Source organism: Canis lupus, chromosome X (assembly GCF_011100685.1).
Source record: "Canis lupus familiaris isolate Mischka breed German Shepherd chromosome X, alternate assembly UU_Cfam_GSD_1.0, whole genome shotgun sequence".
NCBI lineage: Eukaryota > Metazoa > Chordata > Mammalia > Carnivora > Canidae > Canis > Canis lupus.
In genome coordinates this window covers 93910002-93916972 of record NC_049260.1, presented here as the reverse complement: position 1 = coordinate 93916972, position 6971 = coordinate 93910002, and positions in this window count along the sequence as shown.

The following is a 6971-nucleotide window of genomic DNA, read 5'->3' as shown; positions in this document are numbered from 1 at the left end:
TCCATGCTAATGGGTTAAAATTTTCATTGATCTTTACTTAGATGGTGTTAAATAGCAAATAAAAACACCGTGATGAGATGGAGAGGGATAGAAAGAAACACAGAGACTTACAGACAAGGAACAAAAAAAAGGAACAGTGTTATGATATAGTACTTTGTAAAGGCACTTATTTCTTGTATTTTGAACAAGTGTTCCCAAATTTTAAATTTGTACTGGATCCCTAAAAATAAGCAGAGAATCTTCATCTGTAATGCAATCCCAGCGGATGACCCACAGAAATAGTGCAAGTTATAAGTAAACTCCCTCCTTCCCTTTATTCCAAAACGCAAAATGTCTCCTTCCACATACCAGACCACTGCAAAGACACCATTGTTCACAAGTAGGTCATATAGATTGTGAATGTGGCAGCTTATTGTCCCTTTTGATAAAATTTTCAAGAGCTACATACACTGCTATAATGAATAAAAATTTCCTTCATGGGAAAATATACAAAATTGAAGAATACATTCCTTTTTTTTTTCTTTAAGAATACATTCCTTTTAATATATCTATGGTACTGGTATGTACACAAATTACCAGAGTAGAGATAAAACATTTAGCTTCCCCCTCTAACAGGCAAAACTCATAAATTATCACAGGAGAAAAAAAAAGTTAAAAATAGTTTTTACTGGAGACATAAAGTATTTTTTTTTTTTGAAACATAAAGTATTAAAGAATGGGTAGGACTGGGAAGATGCCAGGCAGAGTCTACTGGGCTTCTTCTACCATAGTTGTCAACTGACTTGTTCCATTACCCATAAAAGCAAGCCTGAGGAGAGAGCAATACAAAAGAAACCAAGTTTGTACTTCCTACACACATTGCTTCCTAGAGAAACTATAGACTATTAAAGGTAGAGAGCAACCACCATCATATAATTCATGCTTCTGATTTTAGACGGAGTAATGATGGTTTATGAAGGGAAATAACTAAAAATGGACATGTCCTTAAGGGTCTTGTTCCCTAATTCTCCATCAGAATATCTGAATTCATTCCATAAAAATCCTTCCATAGGTGCCTAGCTGACTCAGTAAGTTGAGCATACAGCTCCTAATCCTGGGGTCCTGAGTTCCAGTACCACACTGGGAATAGAGTTTACTTAAATAAAAAAAAAAAAAAAAAACCTCAAAACTTTCCAGGTACTTAAAAATCTCAGTTATGGGGAGCTCCTTGACAGGTGTATTTAGTTCCTTTTTTAATATTGCCTTTGCATATTAAATCAAAATCTGTATTTGCTGGGACACCTGGGTGGCTCAGTGGTTGAGTGCCTGCCTTTGGCTCAGGGCGTGATCCCGGATTTCTGGGTTCGAGTCTCATATCGGGCTCCCAGCATGGAGCCTGCTTCTCCTTCTGCCTGTGTCTCTGCCTTTCTCTCTGTGTGTCTCAAATGAATAGGTAAAATCTTAAAAAAAAAAAAAAAATCTTTATTTGCTGTACCTTCTATCAGTTGGTCTTAGCTTTTATAACTTGAGACCACTTACCAAAAGTTACATGTTGAAATTAACCTATCATTTGCTAACTGAATCTTCCTGTTCTCTAGACCTAACAGCCCCAATTATTCCTGAATAATTATATGATCATAATTATATGATCATATAATTATATGATTTCCTAAAATCATATAAACTCATCACTGAGAAATAAATAATGAGAATTCAATTCTCTTAATTTCTTTTATTGTTCTCATTGATTCCATCCCATGACGTTAAATCTCCATGGTTAGAAATGTGCCATCCACTAGAATTTGCCTAATCAAGAAAACTTAGTTTTCCACCTAAACAGAAACTATATAAAAGCACCTATAAAACGTGAATGAGACAAACCACTACCCATCCCTACTTCCCATCCTTGCATCTCATTGAAATCATATACCAAAAACCAGGTATCAACAAAGACTTCCTGGGACACTAAGCTTTTCTTAGGATGCTACCTTAACTTACCTGAACAACTCAGTACCTGCATCGTTTTGTATCAAGATAGACATAATAGGATAAAAGAAACCCAAGCTAACTCCAGATGACTCATCATAAGATAAAGGGATGTGGAGCCTAGAAAATCGAGAAATTGGTGCTAAATAGGAGAAAGGATCAAAGGGAAGTCTGACTGCATCAATTAGCTAGTGTAGTACCCCATCCTGTCTGAATATGTCAAGGCTTAAAATCATTAATTCCTTCTATTATATATTCATTAACATCATAACAGGCAACATTGGTAAAGCACTATATATTAGGCATCTTACTTGCAAAGTAACATCAAAATTCCTCACAAATTCCCTCTAACAAGATTGATGTTTTCATCATTTTACTGAGGAGTAAACTAAAGCTCACAAAGATTAACTTGCTCAAGGGCATACACCCAGTAAAGTGACACTGCCGATATTTATGTGTTTCCAGAGTCCAGGATTTTACCATCCCCTACTCCCTAACAGAAAGACTGACTGTCTCAACCATAGGGAGGGGAATGAAGGTAAATAATGCACACTCTGAAAGGAAACTGGCAGAATAAGGAGGCAATCCTGGATTCTGATTCCACAACACATCAGTATCAGGCCTTCAGGAACAAAGTAGGAAGAAAATGAGAGCACAGGAAGTCCTGTAGAACAAGACTGAAGCAATGACGTCAGTAAGAAGGCAAAGGTAAGGGGCGCCTCTGTAGCTCAGTCAGTTAGGCATCTGCCTTCAGGTGAGGTCATGATCCCATGGTCCTAGGATGGAGCCCTGCATCTGGCTCCCTGCTCAGCGGAGGATCTGCTTCTCCCTTGCCCTCTAGCTGCCTCTCCCCCTGCTTATGCTCTCTTGCTGTCTCTATCAAATAAATAAAAAAAAATCTTAAAAGAAGACAAAGGTAGGCATGAAGCTGTCTGGGATACCTGGAGCAGGGAAAAAGATTCTTACTATTTCCTTTGCTGGTTTTATCCTAGAACAGTGCCTGGCACATAGTACTTGCTATGTAGGCACAAAGTAAGCCTACTTGTTGGATGAATGAATGATAATCACGTACTTCCAACTCGTGAATATTTCAAAGCAATGTAAGGGATGAAATAGCTCAGACCCAAGGAATGATTTGATGGGCAAAACTAATTCCAGGAATGCCCCCTTGAGAATAGTAATAAAATGCTAGGTACAACTTATATGAGGTGTTATCGGAGACTAGATCTTTTCACAACGAAGCACTTCCAAGTTGCTGTGAGAAGGTTTAGATTTACTTTTCTCTGTTCCTTTTTAAGGACGAATGCCTTTATCAACTGTGAAATATGAGTAACCACAAATCCAATGATATCACATCACGTTCAATGGAAACAATAAGCCTGCACAGCTCAAGCAAAGCTTACATGTGCATAATTCCTCCTTGATTTCTTAGAACTCAGCAAAGAATATTTTCTGACGTCAGTATACTAGGCTCAAATGATATGTAGAGAAAATGATACTACTTGAAATAAACGGCACACTATTTGAGGAAATAGGAACTTTATTTTATTCTATTTCTTTAGCAGAAACTTTAATTTACCACCATGATTTTCCACATTCGCACTAATTTCTAAGAGTTAATGATTGGAACTGGGATGCCTTGTCATTTATTTTCATTCACTTTTCAGAGATGTTTTTAACAGATAATAAATAATGTAGTACCAGGATGACTGTTACATTATCATACAAAAATACCCTAAAATATCAATTAATTGGAATCCAACCAACAGACCTTTCAACTAACTGCTTCCCCTCTGTGTTCACATTTTAGTAGAAGGATTATTGTCAAAAGATACACTCCGGTCAGATGTTTATTAAACACAGCAGCAGCAACAAGCCAAAGACCAGGAAAAGCCCTCAGGTCAGTACAGATTCAGATTCAGACCAATCTCCTGCTTGTAAATTCAGCAGTGCTGAATTTCAGTTTTGCTTTCTCTGGTCTCAGTTACCCTTCTTCTGACTGTCAGGACAACAGTAGCCTAACATAATGTCACAATGTGTGAGTCACAATGCCCATGTCAGTCACCTCACTTCAGCACATCACATAGGCATTCACTTCAGCACATCACATAGGCATTTTATCATTCCACAGCCACACTACTATATAAAATATTTTGAAAGAGACTAACCACAGTCACATAATTTTTGTTAGATAATAGATAATAGATTTTGTTAGATAATTTTGTTATATAACATAATATTCTTATAGTTGTTATAGTTCACTATTATTGATAATCACCTACTATATCAAATTTATAAATTAAATTTTACAATTGATATGTATGTATAGAAAAAACATAGTATATATGTCTCTGGCTCTATCTGTAGTTTAAAGGATACACTGAGTGTCTTGGACTATACCCCTCAAGACTAAGAGGGGCCCACTATACTGGACCATGGTCCCTGATTTCCACCATGATAATCCAGAAGGCCTAGGACTGGGCTTTGAGTTAGAAAATTACAGGAGACAATTAGAATCCCTGTGTCCTGGAATTAAGGGACAAGAAAAGCCAAACATTTCAACTTAGAGAACAATCTCAGGTTTTACTACATTTGATGAACAGGCAGAATGAGATGCAAAACCCACTATTTCTGTGAGGAAGGATTGTTAGAGCAGTGAAAAGTAACGAAATCCCAAGACTCAATGAAGCATAAGGCCAAACAGGCAGTTGGCACAGTGGAGATCCTAAAGCAAATATACTGTGTAGCAGAACAACTGGGTTTCAAGAAGTAAAAAAATTCAGTCACAAAGGGAGCTGATTTTACAGATTCATTCATCAAGAAATATATTATATATTTGCATCTATCTATGCAAAGCAAAAACTCAAGGGAAATAAGACAGGATCCCAGTGTTCATAAATAGAGGTTTTAGGGCCAGTATATAAAAGGATTCACATCCCACTTTTACTACATACTTCTAGTGATGGTTAATTTTGGTTCCATCTGGTTGGGCAATATACTCATTTACTTGACTAACCTAGGTGTTACTCTGCAGCTCATATTTACAATCTATTGACTTTAAGTGGCACATATTATCACTGACAACATAGCTGGGTTGTAACCAATCATTTAAAGTACTTAAGAGCCAAAACTGAGGTTTCCCAAAGAGGAAGAAATTCTGTCCTCAAGACTAAAGTATCAACTCCTGCCTGACAGTCAACCTTGCCGGTCTATTCTACATATTTCAGACTTGTCGTCCCCCCCTCCAATCTAATGAAACAATTCCTTGAAAGATAATTAATGAATTCATTGGTATCCATATCACTTATTGGGTCTGTTTTAAGGCAAATGCTGAATGATACATAATATTTATGTGACCTTAGGCAACTTATTTAACCACACTGAGCCTCAGTTGCCTCCTGTATAAAGTGGGGTAATAGCGACCTCATAGAGATATTGAGAATACTAAAACAATGGTCAAATACCTTGTACACCCTCTTCCATGCAGTGTCAATAAATGCTGTATTTCTTATTCTTGAGATAAAGCCAAGAGCAAAGTTTTCACCCTATGCTTGTTCTGACTTTGGACAACTTACTAATCCATCCAGGTTTATTCTTCATATGTGAAAAACCTTAGAATGCTTTGGGAAATGGCCCAAATAGAAATGGAGACTAAAAATTTGTTGTATGTGGTACATGAAGCAGAAGGCAAACACAGGTATAAGGATGGAGGACCCAGGTATTAGGAGAGAAGATGCTGGGAAAGAACAGGAGAAAAAAAGAACATCCTACATATTCTTGAATGTCACATACCAAAAACTTAAGAAAATAATTAACCTACCTAATGTCACATACACACATGTGCATCCACAAGCATATGTACACTTACATATTCCAAACACATTAAAGCCTTAAAAGTTAAAAAGAAAACAAATCAACAATGAAAAGTCTAGTAAAATACTAGAAATAAAATTTTTATAAGCATGAGAAAGGTTTAAGATGAGCATTTGAAGTTTAAGATGTTGTTTTAAAATAATTCACACAAAAAAATGCCTAAAGTTAGAAAAGCGATAAATTTGATTGTACCAAAATATAAAAATGGTATGGAAAAAATTACCCAAATTAAAAGCAAGTAACTGACTGGGAGAAAATATTTGCAACATGTTAAAGCAACCGAGAATAATCAAAAGACTTCAACAAATCCGTAACATAAAAGACAACCCAGAAGAAAAGTAGGCAAATGATTTGCACAAGGCAAATTACAGAAACACAAATGATGAAAAAAAGATGTGAAGTAGTCAGTCTACTAACTACTTATCAGTGAGATAAGCTATTACTTATCACGTTTTATTTGCAAAAATTAAAAATATTGCTCTTACAGAGGTTTGATTCAGATGTAGAGAAAAATGCCGCAAAGAGTTTTGAAGGGTAATTTGATTATACGTAGTTGTTAAGATTGCTTGCACCCAAAGACACGGTAAGTTTAATCGTCTCCATTTTCCCGGCAGAAATACTTGCACCTATACATACAGGACCATATAATGAATTGTTCATGTTAGCCCCTTTTCTTACTAGTGATAATTTGGAAAGGACCTAAATATCCATCAGTAAGATAATAGCTAAGAATAATACTAATTATGAGATCGTGCATGCAGGCGTACACTGGCACCTACACACAAACACACATTAGGAACATACATAATATATGAATATGAAAATGCCTGGTGAAATTTAAGAAGGATTAAAAAACTCATAGTAGTAGTTCCTCATAAGAAGAAAGAGTGGACAGTAATAGGGATAGGAGTTCAATGCCTGAGTTTAAAAAAAAGAAGAATGTAATTAAGATCTTACTTAAAATTAGAGGGAAAAGAAACCCTAAAGTTCTGGAATGAGAAGGCATAAAATGCTGAGGAATTATCCCTGGCATGAAATAATTCTGTTTATTCACATCCACCAACTATGTGGCCGTATACATCTACAATGTCTTGCACCAGGCCACAAATCCCTCCAACATGGACAACTTATTC